Below are 14446 nucleotides of genomic sequence, written 5' to 3'. Positions count from 1 at the left end.
GGGGAAAAAATACTTGATAAAGTGACAAGATAAGTAACATTACTTGGTCAGTCACTTTATGGGTCTGTTTTTTTTAATTATTTTGAAAATGTCTTGCTCTCTTTGACATGCAATGTTTGTGGCACAACAAACAAGCTGTTTTTGTTTGTTTGTTTGTTTGTTTGTTTGTTTGCAGATGTGAGCAAGACCATGTTACATGGCAGTCCCTCAGTACCGATGGAAGGTCCATCAGTCTGTCAATGACAGACTCCTGTTTCGCTTGTGAACTGACGACTAATAGAAACTTTGAAACGCTGAAGGAATCAGCGCCAACAGAAGCCATTTTCATTATTTTCATCGGCACCTGAACCATCACTAACCCGAAAAGCAAAAACAAGGGGCAGAGGAGAAGCAGAGTAATAGTAATAGTATAAGATTTAAAAAAAAGAAATGTTGACAGTTTCTTTTTTTTAATCTTATACTATTACTACTACTCTGCTTACTGATGGTCTCAAAATAGCAGTGACAAACTGCAATTTAGCGATGACGAAAGTGCGGTTCAAATAACGATTATGGAGTGACGAAATGACAACTGATGGACTGGGCAGGTCTGAAAGTCATGATGGACTGATGATTGACTGACTGGCGGGCCGACCGCTGGCGAATGACGAATGTTCACCACTGTTTGTTTGTTTACCATCTCTTTGTCTTAATACTCTACATTTATTATTATTATAAATAAATATATATATATATATATATATATTTTTTTTTTTAATTAAAGCCAAGACCTGAATTTTTATCTTACATAATTGACTATTTATTCACTTAAATTACCTGACAAATCATTTCAGCACTGGCTCATTCCTGCTGGCTCTGCGGATGCTCTGCATATGACGAAGTAGAATAAATATTGGAAAAAAGGTGAGCATGTGTTGGCGTGAGAACACACTAAGAGCGGACATCACACCACACTGTGACAGCTGAGGGCAGACAGAGGAGGCAACACACAGTCACACACACCACCTTGGCCATCCTTCATACCTACCGTGCCTCACCGGACCTCTCACACGTGCACACACAAACCCTCAATCAATCGTAAACTTGTGAATGTCTACGTACAAATCTCTTTCCCACAGTATCACTTAAATTTAATGAAGGGAATTTGGGTTAAGTGCTGCACTTCAAGCAATGCATGGAGCTGGATGGCGGTCATCTCGAGCACATGCTCTAGAACAGGGGGTATGGATTTGGGAACCCTGGACCTCGAGAGCCACTGTCCTGTCAAATTAAGACCAAAGGAAATACTGACTGCAGAGTATAGTTGTTATGGCACACTAATGAATCGTGGATAATGAGTCGTGGATAATGAAACAAACAGGAAACAAACTATGGCGAACGGTGCCCTTCATAAAAAACAGTCGGGCGAAATATAGGTGGCAAACTAAACAAACACACCAAAGGGAGGCAAAGCCAGACCCACTCCCGACCTGACCACCAGCCTTTTAAGCTGTGGCCACTAATGACCAAATCAGCGCTCCTCCCCTGCCCTGATTGGTGAACCGAGTCGGGGAAATGGTCCACCAATCAGGAAGCGGCAAAAAATTAAACAAAATGGCCACAAACATCGTGGGCTGTAACACTAGCATTATTAATCCAAATCAAGCTTTCTGAAACATAAAACGGACCTCGGAATTATACTTGGCCTGAAATCGCTATGTTCATGACTGTGGTGTTTTGTTTCAATCGGGAGCTTAGTTTAACCGGAGAATATTTGATGCTAGCAGACGCCCGCCCCGCAGTCCATGATGGACATTCTGCGGACTTTCCAACTTTCGATGTCGGATTGGGGTATCAAGGCTTGGGAGGCAAATGTTGACCGTGCCGCAAATCCAATCAAAATAAAGGTGGAAGTCCGCAATGAAAGCACATTGGTTGTTTCGTTTGAAATCCAGTGTGGTAGTATTTAGAACATGAATGAAGAGATGATTAAGGTTCCGTAGCTACTTAGATCACGAGTTTAGCTCATTCACACATCATGTAGAGAGAGTAATAACATATGAGATAATAATTACTCTATCCATATTAGATATGAATTATGACACATCTTTGTCTTATGTCCATCAAATAAGACAGATTTAGTAATTTCATTTTCTATATATATATATATATATAGCATAATTGTAATTTGATCTGAAAGTATCAGGACTGAGAAGCAGTGTTTTCCAACCTGTGGAACCAAGGCACTCATTTTGCATAAGAAAAATCTCAAGGTAAACCAGCAAACAAAAATAAATTGATTTTTCTAGAACTGCAAACCGAACTGAAACCGTGAGCACAAAACCGAAAACAGACCCGGACAGTGGGGCCAAATCAGTGTTTTTTTTCCCGTAGAAATTGTGTCTTCCCTAATCTATGACCGTGGAACCCAGTAGTGTGCAGTTTCTGCCTTGAGGCCACATTCACTAATATGGCTTTGGTGGCGTGGCAATTCTTCTTTGTTACCTCTCTCACTATACTCCTGGCCACTACAGGTGTGACTTTTGGCTTGACATTTTTCACAGTGCAGAATGTCATGCAGTTTTTTAAATAATACTTTGCACCGTAGCCACTGGAAGTTCTGGAACTTGAAAACAGTTTGACATGGCCTTACGACTCTTTCGACACATGTGAGCAGCCACAGTGCGCAAATGCAGACCCTCAGTGAGCCCCTGTGGCCTGGACCATGAATGTCCACTGTCAAAACTGTTAGGGTTCGAAGGCGGGGGGATGAGAACCCGAGTGCAGACACGGAAGGCAAACAGAGTCACTTGTGAGTCTTTTAATTAGTGGACTGATGTGAGCGGGAGAACCAAGGGTGATCAAGTCCAAGGAGGTAGCAGGCGATTCCCAAGCAAGTTAGCTTCGGCCAGCTGGCAAAGGTACGGCTTTAGACAAAGAGTGGTAATTAGAATAAAAGATTGTGATTACGTGCACCTGGCTCCTGGCACCTGGCTCCTGCTCCAGCTGTGTCTCCTCCACCTCGCCCAGCAGTGTGATTCTCTCACGCACACATACACACAAACAGGGAACATATGGGCAGGGCTCATGAGGAGGAAGCGGGGGCCCTGACAGTACCCCCCCTCCTAGGGGCGCCATCCGGCGCCCAACGACGGTTGAAGTGAGGGAACTGTCCAGGATGAGACTACGAGGGACCCAGCTGCGCTCCTCCGGGCCGTAACCAGCCCAGTCCACCAGGTACTGGATGCCACGGCCCCTGCGGCGAACATCCAGAAGGCGGCATGTGTTCGGGAGCTCTCCAAAGCACGGAGCAAAGCTATGCGAGCGCGTTTCCATGTGCTAGAGCGCCGCCGTATGTGGGACCTGACGGATGGGACTGCTATCTCCTTCTCTTGGGAGGGAAGGAGAGGAGGTTGGTACCCCAGAGAGCACTGGAAGGGAGACATGCCCAGGGAGGTGTTAGGCAGCGTATTGTGGGCATATTCAATCCATGTCAATTGGGTACTCCAGGAGGAAAGATTGGCATGTGACATGCAACGAAGTGCGGTTTCTAGCTGTTGGTTGGTGCGTTCCGTCTGACAATTGGTTTGTGAATGATAACCGGAAGATAGACTTACAGAAATGGCACGATCCATAGAGAATACTTGTCCAAGGTCATGATAGCATTCAGGTACAGAGGTGAGGTCTGGAAGGTCCGGTTCCTTGACACAACGGGCTGGCACTATGGCTGACTGCAAACAATGGCTATAACAAAAAACACTCCATGCAGTAAGCCTTGGCACCGTCCAGTCAATATCGGAGTTGTGGATTTTTAGCCAGGGTAATCTAAGTACCAAGGGCGACTGAGGGCAATCAAAAACTTATAGGCGAATGACTTCACGGTGGTTGCCTGAGAGCTGGAGAGAGACTGGCATTGTCTGCTGTTCTACTCGCGACAGTAACTGACCATTGAGGGCTGTGGTCTTGAAAGGCGTAGCCAATGGAAGAGTCTCTATTCCCATTTGCTTGACTAGGCTTTAATCGACGAAATTCTCATCAGCCCCGCAGTCGATTAGCGTAGACAGCGCTCTGGACTGGTCTTTGTGGAACAGCGTAGCAGCGAGTTGGAGCCGGCGTGAGGAGGGGCTATGCGTTTGACTCACCAATACCTGCTCTGTTATTGGTGAGCCTGCCCTTTTGCTGGCCTGATGGGACATGCACGGATAAAGTGACCGCCTTGCCCACAGTACAGGCATAGGCGATTACTATAGCTCGTCTTCTCCTCAAATGAAAGCTTGGTGCGTCCTAATTGCATGGGTTCTGTAGCGTCAGAGGCAGGCGAGACTTGAGTCGGGAGCTAAATTGGCTGACTGGGTTGCGCGCGCGGAGGAGAGTTTGGCCTAGTGGGCGGGGCTGATCGCCGCTATCTCTGACACTCTCTAAGACGACAATCAATCTTTATGGCTAAGTCGACAAGTTGGTCAAGATTTGATGGAACTCATCTTTTAGGGACTCATTGAGAGCGCGGAGGAATACTTCTTGAAGCGCCTCATTGTTGAACCCACTCTTGGCGGCAAGGGTTCGGAATTCAACTGAGAATTCTGCCACACTACGGGGGCCTTTACAGAGCGACATTAGTCTTTTGGCTGCCTCTTTTCCGCATACTGGGTGATCGAATATTTTGCGCATATCCTCCGTGAAGTTGGAATAATTTAAACACACTGCTGATTGACGCTCCCACTCAGCTGACATCCAAGCTAGCACGGCTCCACGAAGACAGCCGATCAGGTAAGCTATTTTAGCTCTGTCCGAACTATAAGTGTGTGCTTGCTGCTCGAAAACCAGCGAACATTGCACCAGAAAAGCCCGGCAAGACCCCAGGTCTCCGTTGTAGGGAGTGGGAGGAGGCACGAAGGGCTCTCTAATGATTTGCGACGATGAGGCGGAAGCAGATGCGTGCATCAGTTAGAGGTGTGCTGTCTGGCTACTTGCAGTGCTGCTAGCTGGTTCTGAATGGAGGTGAGTGATTCAGAGAACTCTTTTACCTTGCCAAGGAGGAGATGAAGGGCTTGGTCATGCTGTTCCAATAGAACTCCTTGTGCGTTCTGAGCGATGGCGAACGGGGTCCGTATCTGCGGGGTCCATTTTTGGCCAGATCAAAACTGTTGCTTCAAGCTGAGACAATGCGGGCTCACAGACTTTTGACGGAGGCTTCGGTGAATGAAGCCCTGCGGCGTCTTGTTTCGGCCAGAGATGTGTGGACTGACGCACTCCAGCCACTCTCTGGTTCCTTTCTGATGGCACATGTCCCGCAGCCGCCACCTGGCCCTGTTATGTTTTGGTTTTGTAAGGGTTGGATTTTGTTTATTTATGGGTATGTTTTGTTGTGTTTGTCATGTGTTACTGATTTCTCCCCTTATCTCGTTATGTTTTGTTTTGGACTTTACCTCGTCCTCCTCCCTCTGTCAACCACCCCCCCCCCCCCACACACACACACACACTCACACACACTTGGGTCCAAAACCACAGTCAACCGTGAAAAAACCTGCAGCAGAGAGCTTCTGTTTTTCACCTGTTGAGTTCAAGTTGACTTAAAAAGCTTTTCCTAATCAATCAGCATAATTAGGATGCTTTAGAACAGTTTGGGGTATTTGAACTACCGGTAGTTTAACACTTTCGATTTTGCCTAGACTACTGACATGTAACAAACTGTTTAAGATTTGCAGAAAAGAACATTATTTCTAGATCTGTATGTTCTATCTGCATTGTTGGATTCTGGTATCACACACATGGACAAATAACGCATAGGTGCAAAAGAGTCAGAGGCCTCTAACCTCCTCCTGCTCCGCTGAGAACATTGTGGCGCCTACTTGCCAAATACTGTCTCCTGACGCACACTCAAGTGGAAAGTAAAGTCTCACCTCCAATGTCTGAGAATGAATGAATGGGCCCGTGAGGACAGGCTTTGACCATTTTTGATAGGCCCATGAAAAACCTATATTCTTTTGATGATTGAATGCATTCCAATAAAAAGCAGACAACAGAATTCCCTCAACAAATATGCCAAGACTGTACTTCACTCATTGCTAAATTACGTGTTAGAAATACTGTACAAAGCAGCTTACAGCATGTCAACAATCTTAGCAAATTTGCATTTACAAATCAGCCACAAAATGAATGAACTAACAAAACATCTGTTAACTCGATTAGGTAAGAACAGGAAACATTTAAATGTTTCATGTGACAAAATTCAATAGCTGTGTCACAACAGTGATGGCGGGGCAGCAAAGCAGAAACACTGCAAAAAGCCTCAAGGTTGGAACTGAAGCACAAGAAACCATGAGATGTAGAATGACTTATAGTGTGATGAATTTTCAAGATTCTTGTTTAATCATTTTACACATATTTATCATACACACAATGTGTTTCATTTTAACTATTCTAAAATCTATTATCATACTGAATAAATGCAATGCAAAGCCAACTGCTACTGTACTGGACTATAGTCAAGTAGCTACCATTTTAAAAAGAACGAAAGAAAAAAGATATAGATAGATAGATAGAAACAAAGATTTGTATCAGACTATGGATAATCTATTATTACCTTTCTTCATAAGTACCTATAGAATATGCCATTTGTGCCAGAATTTACAAAACTAAAAGATTTCCCACAAAAGTAAAAGAGATTACGGTAACAGGAAAACTAATTCCAAGTCCAGCACCAATTAATACATTAACACATCTACACAGACGGGTCGGGCTTTGCAACAAGCTTGTTTGTGATTATATAAATGCTCTATTCTACATCTGTTGAGCTACAATGGGCACTATATGCTGAGAGAGAAAAAATTTGATAACTCACTATTGTCCTGTCAAAGGTATTATTAAAAACATTTGGGTTTTATGTTCTGAGAGCTCGGCAGATGTCAAAACTGTGTTGTTGCCTGGCAGGGCTTTTGCTTTTTGATGATGGAGAAAGTATGACTGAGATTTGCTTAATCTTGCCCTTGCAGGACTTCATCCAACAATCAAACAAGAAATGTACACGATAGTAAGTTGGGTGGTGATAGGAAGAAGGTATGTCTTCAGGTGGAAGCATATTTACAATGTTTGGAAAGCATCAATGAGCTGTAGATGAAAATAAACTACTTTTGATTATCTTGTACACATATTTTTGGGTCTCCGGTGCACTGCCCATCGTTTGGATGTGACTTTACACAACCATCACGTTTCTTGGTAAATTGCCAATTTCCGAAATCGTGTTTAAAAGCAAATCGTTCCGATTTGCATATAATAAAATAAAATAAAAACAAAGGTATGCAGAGCGACAATGTTACTAAAGAGAATTCTTAAGAGTTACAATCATGATGACAATTCCGGATGTTGCCACATATTAGCATTAGCTAACAGTCGTTTCAAAAATTGCTGTCTGATAACCAGCACAATCGGTCCTTGCTTTTTGGGTTTGTTGCCCTGGGGTGTGATCACCATATGCCCACTAATTCACAAGCATAAATGACAACTTGTTGATGAAGCTGCATCCATGAGGGTTGTTTTATACCAAATCAGGAGGTGGGTTTAACCAAGCAGATTTGGATTTGAATAAAAAGTGGTGTGCTTGTTCATAGTGATGAGACATCACTAAATATCAGATTTTAGATCAATCGATGCAGCGGTTTGGGAGATACGGCCCAAAAATTTTGAAATTTTCAGCAAAAAGGGGTGTAGCCACCTTCCTTATATCACAGGGAGTACTGGGTCAATCTTCACAAAACAGGTATTGTTGGAAGGATTCCAAATCTGCAATCATCATCATCCTTGATCAATTTCAAGTGTGGATTATGTGATTTCAGACCATTTTTTTTCCATGGAATGTAATCCCCCACAAATTCTTTCAAACATATAAAAGTTTCAGAGATGTTTTTTTTTGTTAAGCAGCAATAAGGAGTGAAATCCATAACCTCAAGATATTTATTGAAAGACCGAGGTTATGCATAATTTCAGTACTTATTTGTTTAAAAAAATATCTTTAAAAAAAAAAAAAAACATCTCCAAATCATATGTATTTACATGTGAGAGTAATATTTCATGAAAAAAAATGTTAAGGCGACATGATCCACAAGGTCAATTTCATTTCAGGGCTACTAAAACGTGGACCAAATGATTCCTTGTTGAATTCCCTTTCCAACAATACCTGTTTTGTGAAGACCCCATAGTTAATGAAATATAAAAGTTTTTTTTCCGAAAACATCAAAATTCGGCAGGCCGTAGTCCCCAAACCTCTGCTCTGATTGGCATAAAATGTGAAATTTTGTGATTTGGGGGGTGATTTGCCATTGAATGGAACTAGAGAATATCCAATGCTTTTATTGTCTTCCAGGGCCTTAAGTGTAAGTATAATTCCAATTTGAAGCTCAAAACACTCCACCCGTCATGGTAACGCATATTTTACAGTATGTTGGGAATGTTATGCGTGTTTGCCAATTCCAGCACAGCAAAATCCCAGAGCGCCCGCTTTATCTACTAAGAAAACTATACAGTTACTGTAGTAAATATTCAGTAAAGCTACATACAGTATTCGATTTAATTGTACAAAAGCTACATAATAAACCATGATCATAAACGTCATCTTGCACATGTTCTTACTGAGTTGTGAGCTGATCTGGATCCATTTTAGCGGATCTCTTTCAAGAAGTTGATATACAACACTTGCTTCACTATGATTTCTCTAATGACAGCTGAAGGTTTTCTATCTCAGACTTTGTATACATAGGCTTGAGTTAATAAATTCCATTGCTCTCTGCGATCTGTCAGAGACACAGTTCAATGGTGACCTGCGTTGCTACTGTTGCTTCAAAGCCACTTCCAGTCTGCAGTTGATAGTGATTTCACCTAACATTGGTCCACCTCTTATATTGATTAAATCTGTTAGTTCTTGTTCAACGAACACAATATTAACCAGTGTGCAGTGTTTTGACCAGAGGTGGGCATTCCGTCAATATTTACAGAAGGTCCGTCAATTTGTCAATGGCATACGCCCGTTTTGTTGACAATTAATGAATGACGGGACACTTCGAAAAATTGACGGAGTAAGAATTGCTGGAAATTAGTTTTTGTCCGTCAATCTAATCATCAATATCAGGGCAGTATCGATGGACCTTCTCAGTCCGTCAATAACAGACGCCCGTTTCGCTGACTAATGATGGAAACACTGACAGACGGCCATTTTGTTGACGCACCACACTTCCATTTCTTTCTTGGGACTGTGGTCGAGCCACTCTTTTTGTCCTCCAGTAAATATGTAACTACGTATACACTTACCAGATATGCTAACTTCCTCGCATACCATTCTCCAAGCCTTCTCTCTTCTGGCTCTGTCCCAAATTGGTAGCTGGCTGTGTTGTAGAGCTCGGGCCTACGATGATAATGTTTTCCTCCTGTTGAGGCACTTCAAATGGTGAAACGTGTGTGCTAAATTCCATTTAACACGAGTTTGAATGTGATTTGTTAATTCAGAAGACCGCTACATCCACAGTTGGAAAAGGGTGTGCACACTTATGTAACCTCATTATCTTAGCTGTTGTATTTTTATTTCCCCTCTCAAAAATACTTTTCCCCAATTGTGCTGTACAGATTATAGGTCACATTGGTGGGAAATGTTATAATGATCTTGGGCTCATTTTTATATAACAAAAACCTGGCATTGAACGGCTGGACTTTAAATTTGCTGCAATACAGCAGAACAACTTGATCATGCTCAAACTCGAATCTTACGTCACTCTTGTGTACATTTTCTAACTAAAAGGGATCAGCCTTGTTCTTTTGTTTGCAATTACAGGTGTAATTAATTAGCCTCACCTACAGGAAAGCTTGATCATGTGCGCTATTGCATCATTTCAGTGGGCATGAGCTCATCGGAAAGAACACCATTTACAGGCACAGAGAGCGACCATTTCTGGGTACTTCTGGAAAAGTAACACATTGAACCGCCTAGTGGGAAAAATACCATCATGTCATCTTCAGGATAAAAGGAAGTTCTTGTCAGGATCCCACAAACTGTCAAGTACTAACACGTTTCACCTGTTGGGTAGGCTGTATTCCGGGTGCATTTTGAGGACATTATAGATTAGTATCTTATATGACTATTAATAGCAACATCAACTTAACCGACAATGTAATAATCTAACGACACCAGCAAGAGTCTGTAACAACTTAACTACAGCACCTGGTTGCAGCCGCAGCAAACTAGACTAACAGAAGTGCTCACTTTCCAGGTTGTTGCTAGGCAGAATTAGTGGGGCAAAGTCATGACAGAAAAGTGTCACGGTCACATTATGTCTTGATTGATTGATTTAAAATTCATGTTATGGTGTAAATACAGTATCAAGCAAAAATCAAACAACCTGTAGATGTGGGTCGAAATATCAATTCAACAATGCATTCCCGTTGCCATAGTGACTCGAATTGATGCAGTCTTTTTAGAGTGGTGGTGCACGAGCTTAACTCCAGGTGAAACTACTCTGTGTTTATCAAACTAACTCAAATCAGCTGTCGTGGAACCGAAAACGCAGTTACCTATCTCAGGATAGGTCAACTCACAGTTCAGGGTTGGTCTCAGATTGTTGAACCTGCTATCTCTAGGCACAATACACATTTTTAAACGGTGCAATTTGAAATGCAAATCACCTTTGCTTTTACTGTCATTGTTCTCATCATCATTTTCTGTTCTCATTTTGTTTACATCTTAATACTTTGTATTAACAGCAATTAATAGGGGTGTTTTTGATGTAAAAGATGCAAGTGTATTGAATCGAACCAAATCGTTTAACTTTAAAATATATCAATATTAGAGTGATTTATCTTTGAAGGAAATGGCACATTTATAGTTCTGGCAAGTTCATTCGTATGTATGTAAAATGACAACAAACTTATTCTGTGCATCTTATTTACATTACTTGAGGCATGTCAGAACTCAGAACACATCATCTTAATGTTTGTTATGATATGAATATGAATTATCATATTTGTTCAGGATGACATGCCCGTCCATACAAGCTCTCTTGTTGGGCATTCCTTCTAAAGACAGGTAAGGCCTTTTCTGTGCCTTCTATGACCAAAAAAATGAGTTGTTTTTTTCCCCTCCCAACACCACCATGTATGGTCTACTTCCTGTGGTCTCACATACCAAAGCAGACATTCACACACCCCCGGTGACGGCTCAATGAGACCACGTCATCTTTCGAGACTCAGAGGAGTTCCTGTTTGCATGTCTCCAGCAGCTGTCTTGCAGCCGCCTGCGCTGTGCGTCTTCTGAAGTGACGGAAGGATGACGTTTGTGTGTGCCTGTGCGTAGGAAGGGGTTTGTCTGGTCTGTCTTGGCACATGATCCATGGCACACGTCCACCGAGGCGGGAATGTGCTTGGCATATGCAGTCATCTCCATATCGTATGAGGTACGTACAATAATAAATACAATATGAAAGGCATTATATAAATCCTATTTATTAATTGATTTATTAATATTATTATTATCATCATCAGGGACTTTCAATACCAGTACAAGTGCTCAACACTTGAGGAGTCACCCATACGATACCACTAGTACTTTTGATACACAGATCCCCCACCCCACCCCACAAACAACAAAGACAGATAAGTTTAAAGAACGCCGTTGTGAATGACGTAGCTTGAGTTAAAGCCAGGTATTGTCTATTCCAATACCTGGTATCAGTACTCGCCTATCCCTATTTATTACTATCATAATTGTCATTATCAGTTTCATTGTTATCTAAATTTACAGATAAAGCATCTATCCACAATTATTTTTGTTTGATAAGTGACAGAAACTGCATGATTTCATACATTTTTAAATTTGGTTTCTAACTATAGGGTGGGCAATGTGGACTCAATCAAAATTATATAACAATACACAAGGATTGTTGTGATGAATTCTGAAATACTGTATGGTAATGTAAAAAAAAAAAAAAAAAAGTGGATATTTACCGGAAACAGCGTAGAAGTTTTTTTTATATAATTTTTTTCTTAACAGTAGTTTATGCACAACTGGAGGAAAGAAATACTAAAAAGATTTGTCCTAACCAAATATGACATCACTAGTATGAAAAAAAAGGTTAGACACAAAAATCAAAAACAAGGTATTTTCTAGAATTGGGCCTTCATGTTTTTCAAGAAAATAATTTGTTTAGAATGTCTTATCAAAAGTAAATGTTAGTCATTGTTCAGCACATAACAAAAATATACAGTAAATATGAAATTGTATGTGTACATAAAAAATGACTACAGATATAACTAAACAAAATATGCATGTGTGTGAAATTGTACAACCACACATTCACACATCGATGTCAAACCTCCCTTAAAGAAACCAGGTTAGTTCTATAAAGTAAGCCAGACGAGTGGCGAGGAATTTACATTTGCAGGCTGTCTAGTCAAAACAAGATGTCTATGCAGTATGGGGGTGGGGGGCTGCACAAGGCGTGACGGGAAAGAGGACTTCCGAAAGACGTAAACTCGGGACTGAACCTAAATATGTAATCTACAAAAACATGACCTAAATATTGTGTCTGGAGGGCACAATTTCCCATCGTGTCTGCACACCCTAAATCATTCCTAAGCTATTACACGTAATGGCAGACTTAACTACTTTTTAATGACCATTATTTTCCAGTAACAGCAAGTCTAACTGTAACAGATGCCAGCTTGAGTAGTGCGACTGTCCTCGGCACCTTCCAAGATCGGTTACATACCCATAGTAAAAAATGTTTTAAGATATGCTACTGTATATGATAAATACTGTATGAAGTGTAAAGTTAGAACTAGTACAGTTCTTACAAGCCAATACTGTATACTGTACATGATCCATTATGGTCAGGCTTAAGAATAGACTTTTACCAAAACATCATGAACCTTACTGGAATTCAGTAACTACTAGGTAGCTTAAGTGAAAGAAAAAGTCAAAAACAGCATACAGTTGGATAATGCACCACTGCTCCCAGAATATTGGAGCAATTACAAATTATTTGTAGTCAAATTTTTAGTTATGTTCTTTGCATCGGAACAACACAAAATACAGAGGAGGGCGTGTCATTGAATTTTGAGTGTCCATCATTCTGCAATCGTCATCAGTTGGGACACCCTTTCGTTGCTGTCAATCCGTCAAGTAGGGGTGGGACAATACGGGTAACTCACGATTCAATACTGTGACGATAGGTGGCCCACGATAATAATAATATCACGATACATGATATCGACGATACGCGATATATTGCCAGAAATTTTGTCAACGATATATCACGATATTCCATATATGAGTGACAGTGAAAACTTGCTGACTGTTCTTCTTCGCCCATAGTGTCTAGACACCAATTCTTCGTCATTGCTTCTGCCTACTTTAATTAACACCATTTAGGGATTAGCGCCCCCACAAACAAGACATGAGAAATGAAGTATTGATGGTGACAACATTTGATCACAAAAGTCACGGTTCGGATTGCATCACGTATTTGAGTCACAGATCGAATCGTTTTTGGACGAGAAAACAAAACAAAACAAGATAAATTGATTTAATTTATAAAACACTTTTGCCCATTAAATAATAATAATAATGAAAAAATAAACTCACAATGTCTAATTAGGTCATTTAGGATTTAGGAACACAACTTTAAGTGCAATAAGAGGCAGATACATTCTTATTTTATACCTGGTCCATGTATAAAATAACAAGGTATTAATGACTTAAAGTTGTTTTCCTAAAATCTAAACGTCACGATTTGACATTTGAGTTAAATGTTTTTGATTATTGGAAGAGGTGTTTTATAAAATAAATGAAGACAAAGTTCTATTATCATTTTTGTTTTTAATGACAAAGACAAAGTGCAATTTAAGGCACATTCCCTTCCTTTAAACATGGAGAGTGAATTACAAAGTAGCCAAGGCCCAGGATATTGAAAAGGTAAAGAAAGCAAGCCAGGTAGGTGTCGCTCATTACTGTTGCCAGCCCTTTTTTGCACTTCAGGGCCATCGTATGGCTCCGTGAGCCGGCACCTTAGCGTGGTGGAGGAGTGATCCTATCGAGCTATGTTGTCTGGGGCTTTATGTCCTGGCAGGGTCACCCATGGCAAACAGGTCCTAGGTGAGGGGCCAGACAAAGCACGGCTCATCGATCCTTTATGACGAGTAAAATAAATGGACAGACTTTTTCCTTGCCCAGACGCGGGTCACCGGGGCCTCACTCTGAAGACAAAGGCCTGGAGGTGGGGCTCGTTGGCGAGCGCCTGGTGGCCAGGCCTGCACCCATTAGTGTATTGATATATTTATTGCAACAGAGAGCACAACAATATATTCCAATATAATTTTTTTCCCCACCCCTACCGTCAATATTTCAAGACAAACCGTCAATTCATTGATTGCTCAGCAAAATGAAGGTCGGTCAATGTTTCCGTCTTTCGAAGTGGGCTTCCGTCAATTT

General features: G+C 41.3%; 1 protein-coding gene across 2 annotated transcripts in view; it reads right to left on the bottom strand.

The window, feature by feature from the left end:
- Positions 1 to 14446, bottom strand: part of ddah1 (dimethylarginine dimethylaminohydrolase 1) — an 80248-nt gene that overhangs the window by 58113 nt on the left and 7689 nt on the right. Inside the window, exon 1 of one of the 2 annotated variants that reach the window (XM_077584034.1) lies at positions 5004 to 5253. The exons of the other annotated variant lie outside the window; for it this stretch is intronic. The gene's annotated coding sequence lies outside the window, so the exon portion shown is untranslated. Of the gene's footprint in view, positions 1 to 5003; positions 5254 to 14446 lie in introns of those variants that run through there. 2 annotated transcript variants of the gene reach the window in all.

The sequence above is a fragment of the Vanacampus margaritifer genome, chromosome 13 (assembly GCF_051991255.1).
Source record: "Vanacampus margaritifer isolate UIUO_Vmar chromosome 13, RoL_Vmar_1.0, whole genome shotgun sequence".
In the NCBI taxonomy this organism is placed as follows: Eukaryota; Metazoa; Chordata; class Actinopteri; order Syngnathiformes; family Syngnathidae; genus Vanacampus; species Vanacampus margaritifer.
This window is presented reverse-complemented; position numbering and strand designations above follow the sequence as displayed.